The sequence below is a fragment of the Odontesthes bonariensis genome, chromosome 18, assembly GCF_027942865.1.
Source record: "Odontesthes bonariensis isolate fOdoBon6 chromosome 18, fOdoBon6.hap1, whole genome shotgun sequence".
Lineage (NCBI taxonomy): Eukaryota > Metazoa > Chordata > Actinopteri > Atheriniformes > Atherinopsidae > Odontesthes > Odontesthes bonariensis.
The window spans coordinates 19,777,759-19,804,899 of NC_134523.1; the positions used below are offsets into that span (position 1 = coordinate 19,777,759).

The 27,141-nt window shown below is 40.8% G+C and overlaps 1 protein-coding gene across 5 annotated transcripts in view; it reads left to right on the top strand.

Annotated features, from left to right (window-relative positions):
- Nucleotides 1–3,447: 3,447 nt before the first annotated feature.
- Nucleotides 3,448–27,141, top strand: part of LOC142367250 (semaphorin-6C-like) — a 191,438-nt gene continuing 167,744 nt past the window's right edge. For all 5 annotated transcript variants that reach the window (XM_075449229.1, XM_075449228.1, XM_075449233.1 and 2 more), the window contains exon 1: nucleotides 3,448–3,681. The gene's annotated coding sequence lies outside the window, so the exon portion shown is untranslated. The remainder of the gene's footprint in view (nucleotides 3,682–27,141) is intronic.

The window sequence follows — 27,141 nt, forward strand, 5'->3', positions numbered from 1 at the left end:
GGAATTGGGTTTTATCGGCGTGTTTTTCTCTGGAGTTGTGGCTCTAGCAAGCTGCATATTTGTAGCAGCACAGTCCTTGGGAATCTTAATCGCGATGTCAGCCATTCGTCTGTCTACACTGTCTCTTCCAAGAGCCTGACGCACTAAGGCATCCAAAAGTAGCAAGACAGCCGCTGGTTACACTTCCCATTGACCTTGTTATATACAGATTCAAATGAACCTTCAATTCATGCACAATTTAAGTCAAACAGAATAATGTCAGCATAATTATGGGGTATAATGTATATTTATTTATGTTTTCTTCAAAGTAATTAAATATACAATCCATTAGTCAAGCAAACGTGATTTGAATAACAGCGGACTATTTTAGGAAACTCCTACGACAGGTCTGGATCACTCTTGAATTCTGTTCGTACCTGAAAGAAAACGTAAAATACGAAAAGATTGGTGAATGCGCAAATTCTCTTAAATCACTCGTACGGACGATTTAAGAACAAATCTGTGCGTACGAACGGTTCTTGCATGAGGCCCAATGTCTAAAACTGAATTTATATCAACATGCACAATTGCTTTTAGCTTATTCTAAACTTTTCCCTTCATACATATGCAAACATGATTTTAGTTAAAGGATAACTGCGGTATTTTCAACATTAAGCCTCTTTTCTGAGTCGTCTGCAATGTTTTAGAACCCCCCTCACCGCTTTTTTGATGTTTACTGCTGTCTCCGGTATTTGCCTAATTTTGATTCATCTCAACCTGCTTCAGAATGGCAAGTCATGTGCATGTACAAAAAGGTCCGTAAAAGCACCATAAACGTCCGTTTTCAAAATCATCAACTCACCGGAGTGGTTACTGGTGTGCACTGGTAATCCATATCAAATTTCGTTGCGAAAAGTTGCTTCTGTCGTGTTTTATTTGACATTTTGTAATAATTGCTGGGCAAAGTCAGTGCTTTTACAAATATTAACAAAATATGAGCAAAATATTAATCACAGCAGTTTTAAAGTCAGTTTTATTTGAGAGCCAAACTACTTTGTTGCCTTATGAATAGTTATGATTCCAGCTAAGAAGCAAACTTGTGAATGTGCTTGGTTTTCTGTTTGGTGCCAGTTAGATGTTGTGGCATTTTTAAGCTGGCAAAAAAAAAAAAAAAGATAGAAATTAGACACTCTGTGTGGTCTGAAAAGTCAAATTAGGCTGTTTTTTGACATGACACAGCAAAATGTAACTGTTTCGTGTTATGTTTGAAAATTTTATATAAGGTTTTAGAACTACATTCATTAGTATCCATATTCTGTCATGTATTATCTGAAAATGACATTTTGTAAATCCCATTGAGTTCTATTGAAGACTGGATGTTCGTTGATATTACTCCTTCACCGAAACGAAAAGTCAGATTCAACTGCTGAGCGGAAGTTTATCCACGGCTGTGAGGTGGCTAAGAAAATAGTTCGAGCATGAACGAGCTGCCAAATAAAACACGACAGAAGCAACTTTTCGCAACGAAATTTGATATGGATTACCAGTGCACACCAGTAACCACTCCGGTGAGTTGATGATTTTGAAAACGGACGTTTATGGTGCTTTTACGGACCTTTTTGTACATGCGCATGACTTGCCATTCTGAAGCAGGTTGAGAAGAATCAAAATTAGGCAAATACCGGAGACAGCAGTAAACATCAAAAAAGCGGTGAGAGGGGTTCTAAAACATTGCAGACGACTCAGAAAAGAGGCTTAATGTTGAAAATACCGCAGTTCTCCTTTAACTAAGCCACGTTTACATGATGACACTAGAAAAATAACTAATTATTCATTCATGAGCTGGTCTTTGATGAAACATTCCGATGAGAGGCTAAAGCAGAAAAACTCCCAAAGAAGAACAGAGGAGAAAGCAGACTGAAAATTTTTTTGGACACGTTGAACCAACCAACCATGAACACTTCCTACAATTTTGATGCAGACCAATCTGCCGGTGGAGAATCGTGTGAAAACAGACTAAAGTACCATGGGGCTATAGCTGGAATGATTGAGATATCTGCTGAAATGTTTCAGTTTGGCAATGAGAGACGTTTTTCAATAACTGCTGCACAAATAAGTAAACAAAGACTCACTGGATAGTCAAGGCATCCTAGAAAGGACACTTCTCTGTGTGTCAGCTGGCATGAGATCACCCTCCTCTGGGAAGCTGGTAATACATTTTACCCTGCTCTATTCTGGCAGCAGCAAAACACCAATAATACGACCTCGACCAATAACCGTGTTTGGAAAAATCCAGTTTATGTGAGGGAGGATCAGGCTCTGACCTGACCTTTGCCCTCTAAAACACAGCAGAAGAGGCCCAGCAACTGCTGGAAATCAACTCTGTCAAGTTTAAGGAAGCTTTGGCTTACTTTTATTCTAGTACTGGACATTTTTTCCCAATGCTTCTATGTGTTATTTAAAAAATTTTGCAGACCGAAGAGCAGACCGAGCACTCCCTAGCCACCTAGCGATAGCTGCACCTGTTACGGTGTTTACTGCTCGGAAGCAGGGGACTGCTCAGTCTGCTCTTCGGTCTGCACAGTTTTACATTGGACGCATTGATATCAAGGGAGGCAAAAATAGCGCCAAGCGAAGTGAGGTCTGTCTTTTTCCTGGACAACATTTTGTGATGCAAATGTATTACTCTTTTGAACAGATATTTTTTTGAGAAGCAAAACGCTTTATTTTTTTGACCCCAGCCAACTAGCCGGACTACCTTCGTGGAACGCAAAACTCAGCTGGAATTCGGCTCACAGGACGCAGCGGGGGGGGTAAGTCAATGTTCATAAATGATATTGCTAATATGGAATGTCATACAGCTTCATGTCAAAAGAGGCGAACTATCCCTTTAAATAATTGCTGGGCAAAGTCAGTGCTTTTACAAATATTAACAAAATATGAGCAAAGTATTAATCACAGCAGTTTTAAAGTCAGTTTTATTTGAGAGCCAAACTACTTTGTTGCCTTATGAATAGTTATGATTCCAGCTAAGAAGCAAACTTGTGAATGTGCTTGGTTTTCTGTTTGGTGCCAGTTAGATGTTGTGGCATTTTTAAGCTGGCAAAAAAAAAAAAAAAAGATAGAAATTAGACATTCTGTGTGGTCTGAAAAGTCAAATTAGGCTGTTTTTTGACATGACACAGCAAAATGTAACTGTTTCGTGTTATGTTTGAAAATTTTATATAAGGTTTTAGAACTACATTCATTAGTATCCATATTCTGTCATGTATTATCTGTGCAACTCACAGAAATCAGTTAAACACTAACAGTGACTTTAGATTGAGGAAAGGCGGTGTTAGAACCGACGGTCCCGCGCTCTGATTTGCTGAAATCAATCTATTATGATAATGAGGAGGGCGTGGCCCGTGGCTGAAGACTCCGGGCTTTTGAGAAACGCCTCATTGTGTCATCTTGACCCGGAGTGGACGCACTGACGCCCTGACTTTGCCTCTGTGAGCCTGCTGTCTTTGGTGGATTTATACCTTAAGCTCACGGGGCTGGAAGAGGATTTTCCTGCCCGCTCGGTCCCGGGTTTATTTGGAAATAAGCGGTGCAGTTGGATTAATGTGCCGGACTTCATGTTCGGTCTGGACGAACTGGGACTGAGCGGAGTCCGACTCGCTGTTCTTTGCTAGTCTGTGGAGATGTGGACTCAGAAAGGTGAGTTTGTTTTTCCTCTGATTGCATTTTCCTGCAGGAAACCCTGCGCTCGTTCTCCCGGTGTGTGTGTGTGAGAGAGTGTGAGTGTGCTCGCGTGCGTGCCTTGTCCTTATCGTCTCGGTGTTTGTGTGTGTGTTAATGCAGGAAGAAATCCACCGTGTATGGGTTGCAATGGGTGTTTTTTTGTTTGTTTGTTTGTTTGTTTGTGGTAATCCTGGCGTGACCTCCGAGTTTCCTCATGTCTTTAAAATGGGGCGCGTGCGCCTTTGGCGGCTAAAGATTGACGTCTGTCAATCAGCTTGTCATCAGCACGCGCGACAGCAGCAGCAGCAGTAGCAGCAACAACAAACAGCCGAGGGGGCACGAGCGCCTCAGAGCCTCATTAACTCCAGTCACCTTCCTGCAGTCATGGTTTAACTTCAGTCTCGTGCTGAAGGGCTGTGACGGTCTGCCGGACTGAGACTTGGGGGGTCTGAGTGTGTGTGTGTGTGTTGGGGAGTTAAGCTCCCTGCTGTGGTTCTTCTCTTCGTGGCCCCCCTTTACAGTGGAAACCTCCCCGCCCCCCTGTGAAATGTTGCGTTTGGACAGCCTGAACTGCAGGAACGGAGCGTGTTTGGGTGGGTGTCTTTGTCTTCCCTTAAGGGTTAATTTGCAGTGACAGGCTACACTGATATATCTGCGTGTGTGTGAGCGCACGCGTAGACTGCATCTGCCCCGGTCCCCTGTGATCCGGAAAGTCCTCTCTCAGCAGAGGTGATGTCTGACTCGGATCCAGAATCGCTCTTGTTCTGGTTCCAGGTCCCTCACAGTGCACAGCGGGGAGCTGCCACCGACGTTTATGCACGGCGGTGATCCATCCTCAGGTGACTTTACGCGGCTGAAAGGACCAGTCGGTCATTATTTTCAACATTAAAAAAAACAATCCTGATCGAATTCGAGGTTATTGACTGTATGTGCGCGTGTGTGTGTGCTGTTACATCCTATAAAGCTCCTTGTGGAGTCCACTTTCCATGATGATTCTGACTGTAAACTAAACAGTTTTTTTTTGGTTGAACAGAAAAGCACCTAATTTCATTGACTTTACGTTTTCTCAATCTGTTATTAGAAATGTCATAGATCCAAAAATCAATCCCTCTTTAGATTCGGTGATTTGTTATCTTTAGACATTGTTCCATTGGGAGCACTTCACTGCTGTCACATAGACTGACTGGCTAATAAGAGGTGTGCATTCTGGTCATCTTGGTAACGATACACCTCACCCAGTGGCTCAACAATCCAAAAACAGTGCCACATGCTAAGCCACAGTCCCAGAGCTCCCATCAAACAGCTGGTTTTGCTGACCAACACAAAAACAAGCAAACATTCTCAGTTTAAAAATAATAATAATAATTATGCATTTTATTTGACAGCGCCTTTCAAAACACCCAAGGACACTTTACAACATTAAAAACACAAATACAACATTGGGAAAAAGAATAAAATAAAAACCTAAAACCACAAATAAAAAAAAAACTTTAAAGTGAGAAGGCTAACATGAACGCATGAGTTTTCAGTTGTGTTTTGAAGAAGAGAAGAGAGTCGATATTACTGATGTCGGGAGGAAGAGCGTTCCAGAGTTGGGGAGCAGAGTGACAAAAGGCTCTTTTCCCCATTGTGCTGAGACGGACAAAAGGCACACTGAGTTGGATGGAAGAGGAAGAGCGAAGGGAACGTGAATAGGTTGGGATGTGCCGAAGATCAGACGGATAAGGAGAGGCGAGGTTATGAATTGCCTTGAATATGTACAACAGGATGAGTTTACTCTCATACATCCAACAAAGAAGCAGAAAAGTCAAGATAATTGCCATTGATTCGTTCTCTGTCCTGCTACTGGTGATAACTGCCATTCAGGCCTGAAATTTAAGTCTTATTTTTTACTTAATTTTCTTAAAGACAGGAAAAAGGGAAGGTTTTGATGTTAGCAGATGTTCTGTGTTGACTAAAAAACTCAAAGAGCCTCTAAGAAAAGAATCAAATCTCCACGTTTGAGAACAAACAAACGACTAAAGTTGAACCTATTGAACTGCTTAAAAATGAAAATGTAGATGATCGACTGATTGTTTCTGCTTATCAGAACAGAATCGGGCCTCTTTTAGCTGATCTGGAGCCAAACGTTCCGGATCTTTTGTTTGGCGTGCTTTCATAATTTCTGAACTGAAGTGACGCCAGATTTTTAGTTTATTGCCGTCTTTGGTTAATGTTTAACTTCCACCAACCACGTGAAGTCATCTAGTTGCTGATAACCTCATTAAAACAAGGAGTGTATGACCTGATTTCTATTGTTTCACTAACTGGACATGTAGACTGGTGCTGTAAGAGCTGCAGTGACACTCAATTCTGTTTTTCAGATTATGGTTCCTCTTTTTGTTGTTGTTGTTGTTTTTTTTTTGTTTTTTTGACAGAACAAGACATTTGGATACATCCTCATGGTTCAGTTGTTTAAATTTATATTGAGAGCTTCACACACTTCTCAAAGTAATCTTTTCAGCACTTGATTGTGATACTCTTTAAAATGATTTTAGCTTTCTTTGATTTAAGAAGCTTGTTTCCCTATTGGTCTTTGTGATAACACAATTTCGTGTAAATAATGGAAAAGAATTCCGTGGGCTGTTTAAAAATGCCAGGACCTCTTGTTTTACTTTTTCGTCTGCAGAACCTCCTTGGCCGTGTCTCTGAGAAGATAACACCCTCTGATCAGACGCTGATCAGGTATTTAAGGGGATAATATCAGTGTAAACAACCTAAATTGTCCTTAATTGGCATCGTTCAGCATCTCATTAAGCAGGCTGCATGCAGATTGATGGGTTCGAACAGTTCATTCGGGGAGCTAACAGAGCAGTTGCTTTGAAGGTCATCCTCCTGCTGTTTTTTTTTTTATTTTTTATTACTGGTCTGACAAAAAAAAATTTAATAAAAAAAGCAAACACAGCCGTCACTTCTGGAAGGACGGTGTTCCGCCAATTAATCATCCATTATGAGCAGGATATTAAATTATTAATGTCAACATTGATGCTTTTTGGCAACGGAGTCGCAGTGGAGCTGCAGGTCTGAGTCAGCCTGCAGAATCACTGCCGCATGTCGGAGGCTGAGTGTAATCTGTCAGTGAATGCAAACAAGTTAATATATGAAGGAAGAGACTGGATGTAATGGAGGTTAAACTCACATTTACCACCGTTTTATGAGGGGAATCGCTGCCCGCGTTCTCTGAAGTAAAAGCCGAACATAAATGTTTATGAGCTGATCATATCCAGCCGACGGAGTGATGTTGGGTCAAAACATAAAATAAAATTCATAAGAATAACTGTTGGAAAATGGTCTGTTGCACCAGGAACTTGTAACTTGACAAACTACAGATTTGTTACATCTGACACTTGTTTTTTTGCTAGTGTTTCATCTTTTTTCACAGTAATCAAGTTTTTAACCATGTTAACATGTTACATGACATTTAATGAGCAATATCAATGCTAAGACTGAGGGTTTCTGCTTTAATCTGCAGACCACCACCAAAAGTCCCAAAAGGAAAGTCGGACAGTTGTGTGTTTTGTCCCGACTACCTGTGAGGTGGGGCTGTATGGCTATTTTGCATGCGCTGCGAGGAGCTGATTAAATGAGAGGCTATCGTAAGCTACAAGAGGAAATTATTAGGAGGCTAATGGGGGTTACAGGCCACATAGCCTGGATGAGCAAACAGATGCTAGCTACAGCTGTGGATGGCAATGTGGGCGGGGTCAGACGAGCATATTCATAGATCCCCCGTTCCGTGAATGAGGAATAATGTGTAAAGTCGTAGCCAAAGCATTTTAAGACTGTTAGAGATTTCATTTCATGGCAAAACCTTCTATTTAGAGGAATAATAACCAATTGAGTGGGAATTTTAGGGTCCAGATGCTTGCTACTTGACCTGCTCATTTTTTTTTTTTTTATGTTCAGATAAAGTATTTTTAACACGCCAGCTTGTCACATGGTTATGGGTTCACTGCCCCAGTGTCAGTACTCATTACAATTGAGAGCTGTGACACACTAACAATAAACGTCTCTGTCAGGGAAGAACTATTAATAATTAATGTTTATGCATAACAAATGTTGTTGTGTCACGACTTTGAATTAAATCGGGTTTAATTTAATCATATTTTTTTTATCAGTTTTTCATTCTGCACCTACTGACGCTGCTCCTCCTTTTTCTTTAGTTGTTGTTGGATAGTTTTTCAGTCTGTGTTCATTATTTTCGTGCATCTAAGAAGTTGACGTTTTGCTTGAAAATGATCAGAAACGATATGATGATTATCTAGATTTCCAACTGATGAATTGACTGATTGCTGTTGGTTTTGCCTTTTGTACGGGATCCATCTTCTGTATCTCATTGAATTATCTGTATGTGGGTGAATTTAGAATACTCTACCTAAAGTCGGGAGTTTATTGTGGATTATTGATTGATTTATCCTCATTGTTCCACATTAGACTTGTTTTTTTTGCGACAGTCATCGCTTTGAGGTCAAAGATCAACAATTTTTTTTGCTAAGCACACATTATAAACCAGGATTGACACCAAAACCGCGATTTTTCCCAGCAAGCCCCCCCCCCCAGTCTAGACTTGGTCCTTTATTGTTCAGTGTGAAGGTGTCACGACTTAAAACATCTCTTTGTGCTGTTTGAACCCCTTCCTGAACAAGCACCTGCCTTGTGGAAATCTGTCAGCAGAGCAGTCTGATCAGCCAGCTGCCAGCTCACTGCTGCCTGATCATTGTGTGGGTTAACCTTGGGGTGCGTTTGGACACAATAACCTGCGAGTCCCCGGTTGGCGGGCGGTGAGGAGGAGGAGGAGGAGGAAGCGGGAAGAATAATGTTATTCCAGTGCAGGAAGATTAGCAGCGTCTCTGTGAAAGCCTCCAAACTGCCGCATGTCATCCGCTATTATGTTCGCTGTGCAAATCTGTGCCACGGGACTCGTCTTTTGTTCTAATCCTGTTTTTTTTTTTTTTTTCTTCTTGTGTGTGTGTGTGTGTGTGTGTGTGTGCGTGTGTGTGTGTGTGTTTGTTTGTATGGATGTAGCAAAGACTGATTGCAGGAAACTGTATGAATTAAAATTGGTCATCATCACGGACAAATAATTACCCATTGTCAGGGAGGCATCTCTTGCCTAATGCTCACTCCCCTTTCATCTTGTCCCTCAGCAAGAAACTTCCAGGAAGTGGGGAAAGGAACCAAAGAATTGAAGGAAAGAGAACGATGTAAATTTATCTGAAAGGGAAACGAGTAGTAGCCTAATGTCTGACACTTTTTGCGTCAAACCTAAATCCCTTTGAATCCATCATAACACCATCTTAAGTTTATAGCAAATAAGGACATCAAGATGAAGAGAATGAAGCCCTTCTCAAATGATCAAAAGAGTAACTCGAGATGCTACTGTTGAATAATGATTTTTGCATTTGTTTTAGTGAAATTTGAATATTTAAAGCTTTCTGCCATGTTGTACAGAGCATAATTTTCTTCAAAAATAATAATTATTTACTGGTGCCTGTAGCATCATAAAGGGATTAGAAACTAAACGGAGAAGCTCAATGAAAGATTCGATGATTGATTTATTTGCTGCAGAGCTTTTTGCATCCACAATTCAAATCAGTCACCCTCCAGCATGTGCAATATTAGGCTGCAGTGCAAAAGGCTTAACGTTTGTAGTATTCTGTATCCCCTTAGAAGCATCCTGAATCATTATGTCCCTACATTTGCCTTTTAAAGATCATGACATGCTCACATTTTGCATCATGTAAAACAGTCAAACAAGATACCCAAATACACTTATAGGGTGGCAGGAGGGGATGACCAATTAATCCCTGAAATTTCACGCCATTTTCTGAACTACTTTCACTTTTCAGTTTTACTGTCACTTGCAGTTGGTTAGGTTTAGGTATTAAAGATGCGTGGTTAGGTTTAGAAATGAAGAAAATGCTGTGTTTTGAGTTTGTCATCCCATCCTGTGAGCATTTAATTTGACTTTATGACAGCCTTCATCGTGACACTCCTACACAGTCTATAGGAACCACAATAAGACCAGCAAATGAAAAGATGGGTGTGATGAAAAACGCTTCATATTCCACCGACTGTGCCAGGTTTAAATATCTGAAATGTCTTTAAGCTGTTAAGTTTGAACAAATGTAAAAAAAAAAAGAACATTGTTTTCATCTCATGCTGAGACTTGGTCATCAGCTCAGTTACTATTGTCTCATATTTCCTTTTTCTGTCACATAAATGCAGTGTAAGAAGACTGAACACATTAGAGTGAAATCAAGATGCATTGTAAAGAACAAACACACACGTAGACCTAAGTGCACGACAGAGGGGTAAAGATTGGGCAGGACATCAGTTTGAAGCTGTTGCAGCTCCGTGCTGCACAGTAACTTAATGTTCTTTCTCCATTTTTGCTTTGCATGCTGGGAACAGTTGGCAGCCGTCAACAGTTGGCCAGTCAAAGACAGTCATATGTGTGTTAATATGAGACGAGCCGAGGTCAGACTGGCTCCCTGTTGCACCCATATGGATCAATAGACCACCTGTGAGGATGTCTTTAAAATGGCTACAACAGGGATGTTTTGTGCATCTTCAAACCTCGTCTGCTGACTTATTTCCAAGGCTAAATCAGGCAACTGTTAATTCTTTTGGATTTATTCCAAGTGTCAGGAGATTATACTTTTTCTTTTCTTTCTTTTTTCTGTCCTGCAGTTGTACATTGTTTTCAGCTGGTGTTGGTTCTATTAATTGATATTTGCGTTTAAATATTCTGAATCTTTGAGCAGGGGACAAGATTTCTACTGACATCGTCTTCGTACATTTTTAAAGTGCCGTTCTCATCTATGTCTTCACAGCCGAGGGATCTGAAGTCTTGCGAGCCACAAAACTTAAGTTGTAATTTCACTGATTCAGCATTAAACTAAATCTGCCCGTATCCTGCAAAGAAAGCAGCTGTTCTCACACTGTAATTTTAAAATGAGTTTAACCCGAATGCGCTCTTTTTTTTTTTTTTTTTTTTTTTTTTTTACATTTTTTTATTTATTTATTTATTTTTTCCTGCCTTTGCCACCCAGTTCTGTAGTTGTGAACTTTTAAATCAAATCAGGATCTCCAGTCACTTTTAAACACAAACTCTGTTGAAAATATCTGCTTCGGTACTTTGTAGCTGGTAAACTACTTTGGATTTGAAGTCTACATCTGCAGGATGCCAGAAAATTTGCGATTTATGCCTGTTCAGACATCTTATTTGGTACTTACCCAACGAGGTTGAGTTTACCGTGATGGAAACTGAATTGCAGTAAACCTTTGATCGGATTAGGCAGAGTGTTTAAATGTCTGCAGATTGTCCCCCATCTTCCCTGTCACTGTTCTTTGTTGAGTGTACTACACGTGTCCACACATCTTTAGTGAGTTAACAAGGTGGTGATGGGACTGCAGGACACTGAGAGGGAGTGTCAGATCATCAGGTTGTTCCGTTCAACGACCTTCTTGGGTTTGTGAGCCGAGGCAGCTGAGTAACAGGTGTGTTAAATACAGCCCCAGAGGTGGTTTTAATGATCCGTTCAGCTGCAGCAGACAGGCTGGCTCCGGTTGGTCCAGAGAATCCAGCGTGAAGGCCAAATCGTCGCCGTAATCGGCCTGAAAATACGACTCCTGTCTTGAGGCCTGAGCTGTACTACCAGGTCTCCCAAAGCCTCCCTACCATGATATCAGACTGTAATTGCATTTGATATAAAGCTAAAGTGCCCCTGTTTCAGAGGCTTTAGGTGCCGTCTTTGTGTTTTTGCTGCTAAACTGCTTCGTTGCTGCTGCGGATGTTGCTCCTGCAACACGTTTTATTTTATGCAACATCTGCTGCTAACAGAGGAGCATGAAGGACTGAAGTTTTCGATTCCGCTTGGATGTTTCATGCTTCCTGTCTAACATCCGTTTGACACACATGAGTTGTAAGTGTTCTGACTGCGTACGATAAGTGGTACTTATTGTTAATAGTTTAAACGATTCAGATGAGCTCGGTTTTGCCACCAGATGGAGTCTCCTTCTGTTTCATGAGACGTTTGTTTGTTAAGAAATGTGAATAGCTAAAAAGACCTCCTTTGCTCTCTGCTGTAACTGTGGCAGTTAATTTGATGAACTGTACAGCATAAAGGTGTGAAAACCTTTCTAGGTTGTTGTTTGTTTGGTTTAGTTTAGTTAGCTAATTTTGAACAAGCACGCTAACATGCAGAAGCAACAGAGAAGTGATTGGACCTGTATCACTATAGTGCAGATAGTATTGAGACTGAACAAAACGCATATACACACACATATATATATATATATATAACAAGTATATCTAATGAAACCTTGAAAAGTCACGATGTTCCTCTGTTCCCGGTTACAGAAAGTCTTATCTGGCAACCAACAGGGGATGTTGCCTTTAGGGTCATACGTCTTGTTTATGTCTTATTCAGGTTTTGGCACAAAGCTCAACAACAACTTGTTGTAGACATCACTTAAGTCCTGCCTACGTCCTGCTGGGAAAATTTGTTGAGGGAACTAGTGGCTGATGTAGGAGACTCCTTAAAAGTCAGTGGACTTCCAGGGGACGTCCCTTGTTTTCTTGGATTATTGTGAATTACAGGATGGGGATTAAATGACTTGATTGAAAGTTGCTCAACGGACTCTGGAAAAAGTTGGCAATCTTCTTGCACAATCTAATCCAAATTTTTCGCAATCTTTAGTGCATATTGGCAGGCTCACGAGCATCTGCTTATTCTTGGAAATGCACCGTAGCATCAGCCAGTATCTGAATCGGATGATCTTCAGCTTGACTGGCTCCAACTGGTGACCAGCCAATCTTATTATTGTTTTGTTCCAATTTTGAAAAACTATTGATTTATTTCTCTTTGCGTTTATCTATTTATTTATTTGTACATGGTTGTTTATAGTTATTCGAAAGAAAATTGGATTCACTGCCTAGGAAATTGCAGGCAGTGGATCTCTGATTTGACCCGTTGGCTCACTCTTTTTGGACTGTTTTGGATCAAATGATGAAGACTGTAGTGATTCCTCAAGGCTGTCTCCTGGCATTAAATTTGAAATGGGTCAGACTTTGTTTTATTTGTTACAACTGTCCAACACAGTGAAGCTTTAGGTCTTGCAGCTGTTTTCACATGTTGGAGCATTTTTTTTATTTTCAGAGCGGATGAGCAGTGACAGATGGAACTCTGTAACAATGAATTAGAGTATTGGTTTGTGTAGATTGGTGATTTTTCACATCTGTTCTTTTCAAATTCTTGTGTACTCTGACTTGGATGTGAAGGTAAATCTCAGTGGTCTAAAACATTTCACCTTTGGGTGCACATCTAATATATTTTCATACCTTTTACTATGGCTGGGATGAGACCAGTAGGGGAGGCCTGTTCGGGGGATTTAGGTAACCACTAATGATTTGTTTTTGTCACATGCAAATGCTTCTTAAAGGCTTAAATCTTGTCCTTTTTTAATTATTTCATGTATGAAAACGGGGAAAATGTTGGTTGCAGAGTTTTGTTTGGTTGCTTTGTGCCTACAGTTGAAATTGACAAATGATTACCTGTGTCTGTTTGAAGGTTAAATCCTGGTTTCAGTGTAGTTTTTGTGACCTCCTCGGGGACTCTCCATCTCACACACCCACAACGTGTTAATCAGCTAACAGCTCATTAGTGTGTGGTGATGCTCTGGAGATTTAAGACCTTCTTCCCAATTAAACTTTCCAAGTTAATCTCTCTGTGTCTCTGTCCTTTTCTTCCACACTCTCATCTTGTTGCTGTCTTTGTTTGGTCATCATCAGCTTGATGTGTGTATGCATGCATCTATAATTAGATACACTGTTGTTCATCTCCATGGTCTTTTTTTTTTTTTTTTTCGGGTGGATAAATGTAGATTCTCCTGAGACTTGATGCTACGAGAAACTGTCGCAGAAACCCTTTTAGTTTAGTCCATTCCCGACCAGTCAGATTAAATATTTCTTCAGTTGTTTTTCAATTTTTTTTTTTTCCAATTTTCATTAAAATTGGCGTTACTTTGCAAAATGTTCATACTGGAAACCGAAAAAACTAAAATCTTATGTGTCAAGAAATATTGTCCAGATGGTATAAATGAAATAGAAAATACTTTATTTGTCCATGAAGGGAAATTATTGTATATTGTTGCCATGGTATAATATATAAATAAGTCCTTGTCATTATAAGCGTCCATTGGTGTGGGTAGGTCTGTGCCGTGCTTTGAAGACTGGTCTCATAAAAAGACGCACTTATTGCACGCCAAGTCTTCTTGCTTGTCATTTGTATGCATTTTTGTGGTCTTGCATCTCATTGCAGACTATGCACAGTGAGAGGACGACACCCTGCTCCTGAAATGTTACCCTGACCATTTCATGTGTCATTTCATCAGCAGAAAATGTCACACCAACAGCATAAAATGCCTATTAATGATGCTCGAAATCTACCTGAAGTAGCATGCTATTTATATGCGGATAATCAAGGAAGCTGAAGAAGTCTTAGACAACATGCATTCCCCTGTTTACTCACCATATTGTCTAGAAGATTTGCAGTATAATTTACATTTTACGTCTACAACAGATGTGCAAAGCTTTTATGAGCAGCATGAGTTTTAGTTACTCGTTACTTTAAAAGGAATCAACAAACCAGTTATTCAGAAATGCTTGGATAGCTATGTCCAAGCTTTTTCCTGGAAATGTTCATCATGTTACATGAAAATACCCCCTTTTCACTATGCATTAAACATTAATTGGACCGTAATCCAAGCCTTCGAAAACATCTCTAAAAATGGCAGATGGAGCTACAGCCAGTCGGATTGAGTGGAGTAGATTCTATGCATAACATTTTTTGTAATATTTTCATCCAGTCTGGTTGGTAAGTTGCAAGTATTCTAAACAAAGTGATGATGCCAGAAAATAGCCTAAATTAGATCAGTGTGTCTGTGTCCTCAGGGATCATTTTTCTCACAGTTTTTCATAGTTGTTTTCAGGTCAGTTAAGATTAAGATCCGATTTATTGGTCATGCATACACACGAAAATGTGTCCTCCGCTTTTAACCCATCCAGGTTGGCACCTGTTGACACACACATGCACAGGGTCACACACTCAGAGACAGATGCCAACCTGGAGCGGTGGGCAGCCATTCAGCGCCCGGGGAGCATGGGGGTACGGTGCCTTGCTCAAGGGTACCTCAGTCGTGACAAGGAGGTGGACTGACACCCCTCCAGCTGTCAGTTCCCCCAATCTTTTTTTTTTTTTTTTTTTAACTTGAGTGGCACGAGTGGGAATCGAACCTGCCAACCTTCCGGTTATTGGACGACAGACTCTAACCACTGAGCCACGGCTGCCCAGCCTCATGAAATTCCATCAGTTTTTCGGTTTATTTCAACTGTCCGAGCATCCTCGGTCTCGTTCTGCTTCAACCAGATGCAGGACGTCTGTGCTTTTGAGTGGTTGCTATTTGCTGAATGGGTAAATTATTACAATTTACTTTTTATTTTTATGACCAATGGCCTCAAGCTCAAAAGTGTGCAAGCATGGTGACAACAAATGGCACTGTCTGTATGTATCAGTTGCGTCTGCTAGAGCTCTGTTAGTTGTGTGTTTGGTTCAGCTGAGAGGTTGTCTTTCTGAGAAGAGAGTGGAGAGTCGACTTCGTTTTTTCAGCAGCAATGATTGTGCGGTTTACGTGTGTTGCAGTTAATGTATTGTGTCACCAACTGAACTCACAAGCTTAAACACTGTATTGTGCTGCTACGCACTTAATTAACTTAGGTCAACTAGCGGCACTAAATCTCTCGGTACAATGGTTAGTTTGACAAGTAACACATGCTTGCTCTACTCTAACACCTGTTTTGCCAAGTATCTTTCTCATTTCATACTTAAAAGGCTATTTTCATCTCTGTTTGTGGTTTCTCTATATTTCCTCTGCTCCTTTTCTCTCTCCTGCCTAGTACATCGGATTCCTCTGCAGCCTAGAGTGAGTCATACTTTTTATTTTTATAAATGTTGTCTTTCTGCAGCATTGGAATGAAGGCTTACTAAATTAGAAGCAGGGCTTTGCACCACAGAAAATAACTTAGGTGCTGTAAGTAGTTGGCCACCAGTATCTGGCGCAGACCAGCCCAACATAGCGCCTCGTAGTGCCCCAACACGTCCGGTGCATTTTAGAGGCCAGGTAAGCTGCAAGCAGTCTGTTCAAAAAGCAGTTATCCTCTCATTGTGGCACACCATATTGCAAACAGACACCAAGACAAATATTAGCTTTGTCATATCAGTCCTGTGAGTTCTTACAGCATCCTCCACTGCCAATTTGTGAGGACCCTGGCATCATTTACCATCACATTTTAACTTGACCAAAGTCTTTTCCTAAACCTTACAAAGTAGTTTTAAGTAGTAGTTCCTAAACTGTGGTGCCCAAAGCAAGCTTAAAAAATCAAGTGAAACTGTAAGTAAACGGGGAATGAAGGAGGACAACAAAGAGGGAAAACGGCTTTCCCAACTTGGTGTAAAACTCGGATGTCATGAGTTCTCTGACTTCAATTCTCTCGAGCATTTCCCTGCATGTCCCCCCCAAATGTTGTGCTTTTATTGCAAAAAAAAATACACTTAGAGATGATAATTGTCATTAAAAACTAATTGTAATTGATTTTTTTTTTCTTGCTGTAGTAAAAATCTACTATTGATATAATTACTTATTTAATTCAGAGAAGTATGCTAGTTTACCTTTTTGAACATATACATATATGCGTATCTCCTGGCTGTTTTCAAACAGATCTATGAAGGCTATTATGGTAATTAGGCACACATAATCATAATTATACCTTGAACATATTTGATCACCCAATTAACTTAACTGTTCGTGACAGACTTGCGTCGGAAGCCCCTTGCTGGCTACTTATCTCCTCCTGGTGGGTTATTTCATGTCCTCGCAAAGTCCCGGACTCCTTGTTGTTCTTGTGGCTGGATGCAGTTCTCTGACTTGTTTCTGAGTGAAAGAAAAATTCAAATGAACTGAAATAATGCAATGTATCACCTGTTCTACTTTGAAATGTTAAATTCCAGATAGTCTTTTGATGTGAGGAATGCAAGATGGAGATTAGTTAAAGCTTTCAGAGTGAATTTGGAGTCTATCCTCCTTTCAGTCTCATTAGGTCAGAGGAGTTGTTCCGCTGCTGTCAGAAACTGCTGTAAGTTGCATCAAGCTGAAAACGCAAACACACACATACGCAGACACCGGTGAATTTCTGGAGGCAAGCCAGAGCATCCTAATACATCCATTTATTTTATTTATTTACTGTGGGGAATGTTTTTTGAAGCACTCAGTGATTGATAATAAGGAAATACAAAATTTTAAAAAGACAGAAAGTTCTCAGACCTTTAAATTTTAAATATGTTTGTGTGTGTTTAATTTCAACTTACTCTCCCTCCTGTGCTTTCCACCCATCTCTGTAGCTGCGAGGCACTGCAGCATCACAAATCAAGCGTACCCGGTGGGGGATGAGCGCTCCTCTGTGGCTCCTTTCCTCTTCCTTTGTGCCATTATCTCCTCCCTTCATCCTCTTTTGTTTCAACACTTTTTTTTGACAAAATGCAGAATAATGGTGATGCAACAAGCTGAAAACCCTTGATGGTTTGCGACTGCACATAAGGCGAGAAGGGGATTTAAAAAAGGGAAGAAAAAAAAAGAACTTTTTCTGACCACTTCTGTGATTTTAAAAGTACAGGCTCAAAATCATCCACAGAAAAATATTTTGAAGGGTGTATCACCCAAAGTGCTCCCCGAGGAGAGAGGATGGAGTTGAGAGGAGGCTTGTGGGAGGAGCTATAAGCGGGGATACAACACTCAGTGGGGTTACATGGCATTGAAAGGATCAGATTATTGGCTGAATAACAATAAGACTGAGTTGCTCCTTATTTGAGCAAGGGTAATTATCCGTGGATATATGGCAGTGAATGAATCGAATCATAGGCACAAAGCATGTCATACTCCGGTACGATAGGTGGCACTGTACCCATTTCAACTATTGCTAATAGAGCCACTTCCGGTTGACCGCTTCACCACCAACAACAACCACAACAACAACAAACTCGGGCATTTGAGAAAGATGGCGAACAAAGAGCAAGATGAAGCTACGTCCCTCTACATTTTGTTTGTAATGTGCTGCTTATTGCACAACGCGATGCACAATGGCACATTTTCCATCACGTTGTTTCTTTCCGACGGCGGCGACTACAACAGTAATATTGTATCTTCCGACTTTTGGTTTACGACCCCGGGAAAAAATCTCGAGCATGCGCAGAACGTAAAGTCTAATTCACCACGTGCTTCACCCGTCTACAAGCACGTTTCATTTGACTTTCAACCGAGTTATCTCGGGGTCTTAATCTGATCGCGAGTAATCCGATCCAATTTCTTGTCCGATTAAGGTGTCTAGATGAATTTAAAAACTCAGTCTTATTGTAATTTAGCTAATAATCCGACCCTCTCAGTGCCATGTAACCCCACTGACTGTGTCCTTTGCAAAAATCTGTCCGCAATCAGTTATTAAGCTGCTCATCAGAGCTGCTTGGATCTGAATGAACAATGAGTTTTTTTTGTTGTTTTTTTTCCTCGCAGGTTCCTTGCTGTGTTAATTTATTTTCACCTCAGGTTATCACACGTACGTGTGTTTGTAACATCTGAATCATGCATGAATGCTAATCAACTCCTGCATAATACATTAACGCTCACATGCATATTTTACAGTGAAGCAGCAGTCAAACGTGCTGTTTCTCTCCAGAGTCGCACTCGAGGTGTACAGTAGAGGATGCAATTCATTGGGATTAAATACTTTTGACCTGTGGGGTCTTCTGTAGCTCTGTGAGTAGACTAAAATACTTAACACTGCAAAAATCAATCACCGGACTGAACTTGAGTTTGTTTTATTTAAGAGTTCCAGTGGAAATTTGCTACTGGGAACTCGAAAATGTTGTCTTCCAAGTTCAAATGGCTGTTGTCACAGTAATGTAGAACAGAGCCTACACTGCCAACTGCTGACAACACCGAAAGCATATTTTTGTTGTTTCAAATCAGTGTGTATACTTGCAATGTATAGAAAAAGATCGGTGTATGGTTATCTGGCGCATGCTTATCTGTAAATACAACTGCATGCAATTCAAGCTTAACTGTGTTGAAAATTAGGTTAACAGAAACGAGTGCACATTTGAGTGAGGCTACACAGACCACATCTGCATTTTACTCATATCTTATATGAATGATGAGTTGCATTACAGGAAGCACAGGGGCTATTTCATTCTCCATCTCCTATTGTAATGTTAATCCGTCCAAATGGGAATCACTCAGGTTTAAAACTTAATTAAGTGTGCAAAAGGGAATGTTACCAGAATAATAATAAAAAAAAAATTGAAAGAGGACAGATGGATAGATGATGAAAAAAAATTTGAAAAAAAAAATCTGAAAGGGTTTAATTCCCGACTCAACCTCCTCAGCCCTCTCAGGTGGTATCGACACCTTTCAACATGGCCACCTGCCAAACTCAAACTCAGTCTCTCACTCACACACACACACACACACACACACACACAGTTGACCTCTGCGTCTCTATCAAGCTTCTCTTCCTGCTTTATTGATCAGCAACACAACGCAGCACCCTCCCTCCAGGTGTGTGTGTGTGTTGTATACTGACAGCTGGCTCACTGCAGACACAAACTTCCTGCTGCCTATGGTGAAAGAATCGATTTTAAAAAAAAAAAAAAAAAAAAAAAAAAAAGGAAGATGTTTTCTGACATTTAATGTTTGCTGCAGAGTGAAATTCATTATGAGGCCACTTCATTTATTAAAATAAACATGGTTCTGTGCAAAAGCTAAATGTAAAGTCGGGTTGCTTAAAAATTAGAATATGAGCTCGAAAACCTCTCAATTAGATTGGTTTTCGTTGTCAGCACCTTTTGCCTTTGAAGAAGACAAACGATGCTCTTTCTTTGCACAAGCTGACACGATTTTCCAAGGTCTCGATGAAATGACTGTGACATGCTTTGGTCAAAATAACCCAGAGACACTGCAGCAGCTCCTTTTTCTTCCATTAATTTACACCTCTATTCAAGCGGATCCTTTTAGAGTGTGAAGTGACCCACTTGACTCCACTCTGCCCTTCTCTTCCTCAGGTTCTGCCTCCTTTGTGACCTTGGGGCAGATTATTATGATATGAAGGAGCATGCAGTAAATAGCCTGAGAGTTCATACCACACGCCAAATACATACCTTCTCTTGTATGTTGGACCATGGACAGCTGGTAGGATCCCTCTTTTAGGCGCAGTCTTGTCAAGAAGTCATGTGTTCTACTAGCTCAAGGTGATGTAATGGACTGAAGGCTCAACAGATTTTTAGGTTTTACACGGTAGCCCACGTTTCAGAGCTCCACAAAGAGCATCTCTCAGCAGTTTATTTCAGGAGGAGAGCGTATGTTTCAGCCTCACCAAATGACTCCTGAAAGTTTTCTTTTTTTCTTTTCACATAAAGAAACGAGGGGGAGGGGAATGGAAACCCCACATTAGCATTCAATCTTGTGCTGCCGATCAAAAGTTTTTGTATAAAAGTCCCGACTGTCGCAGAGAAGCTTTGTGAGCCGCACGACCGGTTCAGACAGAAAAGTGATTTTTTTTATTTATTTTTTTTCAAAACGAATTGCTGCGCTCGGAGGAAATTAGGGAAGCAGAGACAAGAAGATGAGGAGGCAGAGGAGGAGAGCTGACAAAGAACTGTCATTAAAGTCACTCTGCCGCTGTGGCTTCCTCACTCTGTAAATATCACCGGCTGCAAATTCATCAGCAGAGGTCCAGACGAGGTCAAATTGTACACCAGCAACTTACACGAGGCCGTCCTTCCCTGTGCCCCCTTTTTTTTTTTTTTTTTTTCATTGAGCCCTTTATGGTGAATATTCTTTTCAAACTTTGATCTTTTTATGTCAGTTATGCGTTTCAGGAGAGTGCTGCTCTAGCTTCTTTGGCTTCGAAGACTCATTCCAATATATTTCAGCCTCAAGTGTTAACAGACCAGCAGACACGTGTAATTATGCCGGGTGAAAGTGTCTGAGGATTAAGTTTCCTCATGCAATTTGGTTTTCTTTTCTCTGCTTTTGTTCAATCAGACTAAAAACAAATGTTTGAAATGATCCACGTTAAATCAGGCTTGTCACACTGTATGCTGTTTTGTGCAACTTCCAATTTCCGTTGGTCCCTACGAAAGACGCGAGGAGCACAAACTTGACCCATATGGCCACCTTAGGCGCACAAATGGGAAACGCAGAAGGCTCAAACAAACCGGATATCGTGTCTGTGTTAGGACAGCTGGTCGACTTCTTGTTGGTAAAAATGTGAAAAAGTTCTCCAGTGTTTTTTCTGGGGATTGTGGGAGATGTGTGTATGTTCACAGAAGAGGTGCGAACATCATCGCTGAAAGGGTTGACACAATAGTGCAACTTTTTGCTTCCTTTTGTTCCACTCGTTCATCTTGCAGTAAATAAGCCAATAATGCAGTTTAGGAAGCATCAGTAGAATCTGGGATAGGGATCCATTAAATACCACCCGCTATCCAGCTCTGTTCAGAAGGATTTGATGCCATTTGTCCGATTTTTATTCTTTGCATCAACTCAGACAAAAGGCTTCCCACAGAGATCAATGTCTTTTGTGAAAATAACATATTCCATTTTCTGTCTCATGGTTTCCCAAGCTTGAAGATTTCAGATGTATTCAGATTTATGTGCTGTTGTTTTTTGATCCATGTGAGCAAAAAATGTTAGCAATGCTTCCCAAGCCAAAAAAAAACCGGTCCCTGAATTTATTTGTGTCCTCACACGGTAATGTGTCTCCTAGCTACGTCCCTGTGGATCTTCAGAGAATTGTGAAATTGGACATGGAAACTGATTTTTGAAAATGATCGCTGTAGCCCTATTTTTAATCCTCTCGTCTGCTCCGTCTCCAAAAGTCAGCACCTGATGTGGTGCAGAGACCAAGTCCTAGAAAATTCTTCCTTTAGAACACATGAATCCCACAAACGCTTCTACAATTCAAGCAAACTGCATCTTAAAGCTCGTCTGTAAAGACTGCACTGAATGTCAGGAAGCATGTGATGTGAAGATCATCAGAATTGAACTCCCAGCAGCCATGTTTGGCTGAAGTATACTAGATGAGCCTCTTAGCCTGTTAAGGTCTCATTGACTCTGTTGTGGTTCATTTGGAGCACCGGGGAAAACAGAGCCACGGATGCAGGAGCCGAAGCCTTGAAGAATATTTGGGAGAATTGTTCGCACCACAGGGCACCATTTCTATCTCCGCATTTATCCTTGTTTCTTCTTTGCCTTGGGATACGTTCTCTGCTGTTTTTGTGACACGTTTGTGCACAGAGTGAAGGCGGGCGACCCGGGAGCATGCTTATTTGCTTGCAGATAGCGTTCTGTACGCCCACAAAGCAGAACTGCTCAGGTTTTCATCCGAATGCCAGCAGAATTATCATAAACTCAAGAAAAGTGCAGGAAGCGTTTAAAACACAAGGTGCAATGAGGAGATGTAAACAACAGTCAGGATCAGGTCAGATGTCATGGTTTCAGCTTAAGCTTTAATGGCTGAAGTCATATGGTCTCTTATCAATAGTTAATAATTAAAGTTGATAATCATTAATAGTTATCAAAGTCTATCTGAAATGATCTTTTTTTGACCTTTGGTTCTCTGGCTTCCTCCCACCATCCAAAAACATACATGTTAAGTTAACTGGTGACTATAAATCAACCCGAGGAGTAAGTGTGAGCATGCATGGTTGTTTATCTAATTTGTCTTTGTGTGGCCCTTTGATGGTCTGTCCAGGGTCTACCCCGCCTCTCGCTCAATGGCAGCTGGGTTAGGCTCTTCGGCCCCCCACGACTGAATTGGATTAAGTGGGTATTGAAAATGGAAGGATGGATGGTTTGGAGTGACTAAACTCTGCTGTACAGTGTCACCAGAAAGCGGCTGCACGCGTTACGAAGCCTATACTGCCACGATGGAAACAAACCTCAGGGGAAGCAAATACAACAACAGCTGCCGTGAATATCCACAAGAGGAAAGTGGAGAGAATTACTTTCATCTCTGGGAAAATCTTGTATATTTTTTCATATCTGAGAAGACGACAGTCAGTGACGTGAGTTTGTTTTCGCCTGCTTAGACCAGAAATAGTAGGTGAGTTGCCTCATTTATATTTTGCCAAGACAGACGCAGTTCAAAAAGTTGTTTCCATGTCCGCTAATGTCCCCTAATAAAGTTTTCTTTCCAAATGAATGAATACAACCTCAAGCGGGCGTGTAGTTTTCTTTTTTTCTTTTTGCACATTAATGGAAGTTTCTCCAGTTTCCATCCACCGTTTCAGATGAACATCTTCTAAATATGATTAAAAAAAACAAAGAAAAAAGACATTTAAATGTTCCTTTACCACTTTTTACCTTTCATCATATAGAAATTAAGATTATTGCTCACCATGCGTATGTGGAATCGCAGCCTTTTTAAATATGTTGTTTTGTTTGGACAACAACCCAAAGCTGCAAAACATGGCTCAAAACGACAGACTGCAAAGATGAGCAGCAAAATTCACTCCATTACGGACCAGAATCGAAGGATTTACGTGATTACTCTTGTGATTACTGAATTGCCAGTGACTGGTGAGAATTTACTTTTCTGTTTGTCGACTGATGGAATGAAGTTGGGTCTTGCAGGCACGAGGAAGTCTGTTAAAGTAGTCGATATACTGAGTGACACTCATGCAGACACACGCCTACATGAAGATTAGCTGTCGACCGTGTAGCAGAACTGCTGGTCCACGATGACTGCGAGTTGAAAAGCCTTTTTCATCCTTCTATTTATTTATTTTGTGTCGACGTCGTCTCTCTTTCCCTGTTGTCACGTTATGCCTGTCTACGCTCCCACACGCAGACATCCATCCTTACTTTCTCCTTCTCTTTCTTGCTGTCCTGCTTTTGTACTCGTTTTGCTTCCCTGCCCAGATGTCCCTCCCTTCTTCTCTCCTCCAACCTCTTTTAGCCCTGCAGAGAGTCGCCCAGGTCTCGGGTAAATCGCACCTCTCAGATGAAGATGGATGAAATTTCTTTGCAGTGCACTGGCAAGCAATTTCGACATGTGTTCCGCACCTCTTTGATTTCATTTGTCTGACCTTTACGTGTGGCAGGGGAGATGCATCCAACCGCACGCTGAGGGTGTGAAGAATAAAGTAGTGGTGGCATCCATCCTCAGCAGTCGGTATGAAACTGTCTCTGACATTATGATGTTGAACCCTCTGTTAGGATTAAGGAAGAATGGCAGGAAGTCAGATTTTTGGACTAATTGTATTTGTTTGCTGGCTCTGAAAGACATGATTTATTTTTATTTTTTATTTTTTTTTTTTTCAATTTAAATTTTTTTTTGTTTCATATAAGGACCCCATAGTATTTTTGTTTTTATATTTGAATTTTTATTCATCTTACAGTAACGGTGTGGCATTGATGGGAACACAGCAAAAGCTAATTGTTACTGAGTTCTGCAGTTGAGGCTACAAAGGGGTTGGGGTGGGAGGCACAGTTCAGTTCAGTTCAGTTTTTTTTTTTTTTTTTTTTTTTTAAAGCAACATGTTCACTGACTGAGTTTGCATGTTCTCCCCGTGTATGCGTGGGTTCTCTCCGGGTACTCCGGCTTCCTCCCACTGTCCAGAAACATGCATGTTAGGTTAATTGGTGCCTCTTAAAAAAATTGTCCTTAGGAGTGAGTGCGAGGGTGTGTGTGGTCGTTTGTCTCCGTGTGGCCCTGTGATGGACTGGCGGCCTGTCCAGGGTGTACCCTGCTTCTCGCCAGATCAGATGACCGCTGGGATAGGCTCCAGCCCCCCCCCCCCGCGACCCGACTGATGGATTCACCGGTTATAGAAAATGGATGGATGGTCACCGACATCTCACATCGAGGCTCTGGAACCCACTAAAAACTCACTAAAAAGATAATAGATTAACCAAGTTTACCTAATTGCAAAACAGTCCCATTGTGTGTGGCTGACGTCCAATCAAAAGGAATAAACTAGCTTGAATATCTCAAAGAAACTGTGGTCTAACACAGCCTGTAGAGTAGAGTGAAATCTCATTCCTTCAAGTGTTTGCAGTTACAGGTTTGTGTCCCTTTGAGGAAGTGGTAGTTACTGGACTGGTTCTGAAGAAGTTGTAGCCCTCAGAGCACTGGCAACAAACATGTTACTTTTGGCAATGAAACGGGATTTAATCTGCTTATCTTTGCCAGTGTAAGAGCATTGAGGGAAAAACCCAACAGCAACAAAGATTGGAACGCATTTCATAATGGCTAAAGTTTTTAGCATGATGTACAAGTTAATAGCATGCAGCCAAGCTAAAACTTGTTTAACAATAACAATTGAATTCTATCAAGGTTTCCCTTTCAAAGCAGAACGGTTCCTCTATGGTATTTATCTCTTTTTTTTTTCCCCCTCTCTGTCAGCAGCCCATGCTTTCTTTAGATTAGAGAAACCGATGACAGCAGCCATATTAATTTATCAGCTTGTGCGTGGGTGCGTCTAAAGTCCGTATAGGAACACGCCCGTGAAAAGGAGTGCGTTAGCCGATGTTGATGGCTGAGCAGTTACAGAGACGATGCAGTCTTCTGAAGTGTTTCCAGCTGCTGATTTAAAAACAAAAAACCTTGTGGCAAATGAAGATGTTGCTGTGGAGGAGAAAGCTTCCTCTTGAAGTGAAGGAATGTGAAGTATTCAGGGTGCATGTGCTGCTTTGGAGATGCTCTGGTTTTCGTCGGCACAGCCGCCACCTGTATTTGTTTCTACATGTTTTCTCGGCTCTATTTTCAGGGTTTAGGAATGTTAGAGGCTCTGAAAATCAAATTCAATGCATAAAACAGATTAAGCTGACCTTTTGTGTGTGTGTGTGTGTGTTTGTTGGCTGACCTCCAAGCTACCACAATCTACTCGCTGCCAAACATGTGCAGGATGGCTGCGGTGCATTTCGCACTCAAGCTGTGTGCGTGTTTTATCGTGTGTGTGTTTTTCTTGCCCTTTCATTTGTTCCCTCGTCTTGCTGTTTTTGTTGTATCTTTATCCAATAGTTTCATCCGGTTACCTTTCTTCGGCCATACAAAGTGCACAATAACCTCACAAAGACGGAAGCACACATTTGTGAGGACCCTGACTGACATGATGTATCTTTAAACCGCCCTGACGCATCTGGAACTGAAAAGAGCAAAGCATTGTGGTCCTCTTTTTTTTTTCTCTTTCTTTTAGCTCATTTTAATTTATGGCTGAACAATTTGTGGCACTTTTAAGGTCAATACCAAGCACTCAAAAGATTATCTGAAGATATGTCTTTTTTCCCCGTTTTAACCTGATAACAAGCAGTGGCTTGTTTCTCCTGTGCCTGTTGAGAACTGCTTTGTCCAGAATGGTTTCACAGCCTTTGTTAAAAACTAGTTTGGACCACAACTTAATTCTACCCAAAACATGGTTTAACTTATGTCCTGAAACCCTCCAACAACCCTTTTTGAAGGTTTGTCCCATAGTGAGAGTCGGCCAAAAATGTTCCTGCAAGGCCTGAAACTCAAAGTGAACACATGCATACTTTGAAACAGTGAGTGGATTAACCCATTTATTCGTAATCTTCTGTGTGCTAATAAGCAGCAGCAGACTTACCTGTTTTCACTGCAGGAAACAAAAAAGCTTTTGTTCAGAGTTAATGAAGTAGTCGCTGCAAACAAACCTTTCTGTGTGATGGGAACTCGGTGTTTTAGTCGCTCACAGCTGATAAATGTGTTGTGTGACGATTACCTTATTATCAATTCACAGTGAATTTGGGTTTTGATAAATGTGTTTGTGCACTCCTTATCTGTTCATGAAAGACTTGTGTGAGTTGATCAGACGTGTTGAAGGTTCCAGTCACTCCTACGATGGAGCAAAACATGCAAAGTCCAAGTATAATTCCTTTTTTTTTTTTTTTTTTTTTTTTTTGTCACTACTTTGTAATTTTTTGTTTCTATTGTTTTTTTTGTCTCTATAATTATTTTAATTGATTCTGTGTTTAGGCCCTTTGTGGTTGTTTTCAGGCTGTAAGTGATCTTTCTGGATTGTTGTTGTAGTGTTTTAGGTCCGTGTTAACTTGTCACTTCTTTGTTCATTTCTGTTTCTTTATAGTTTTTTCGTGCCTTGATGAGTTTTATTTTAAGCTTTGTTTAAGTTTATTCGAACTGGTTTTATGATTTCTCCTTGATGTGGTATTCTCTCTTGCACATGAGCATTCCCCAACCCGCTTGAACCCTTGGGCCCGACGGGAGGTTCTTTCTGTAATCCCTCCAACTGACTTTACAAATGCTCC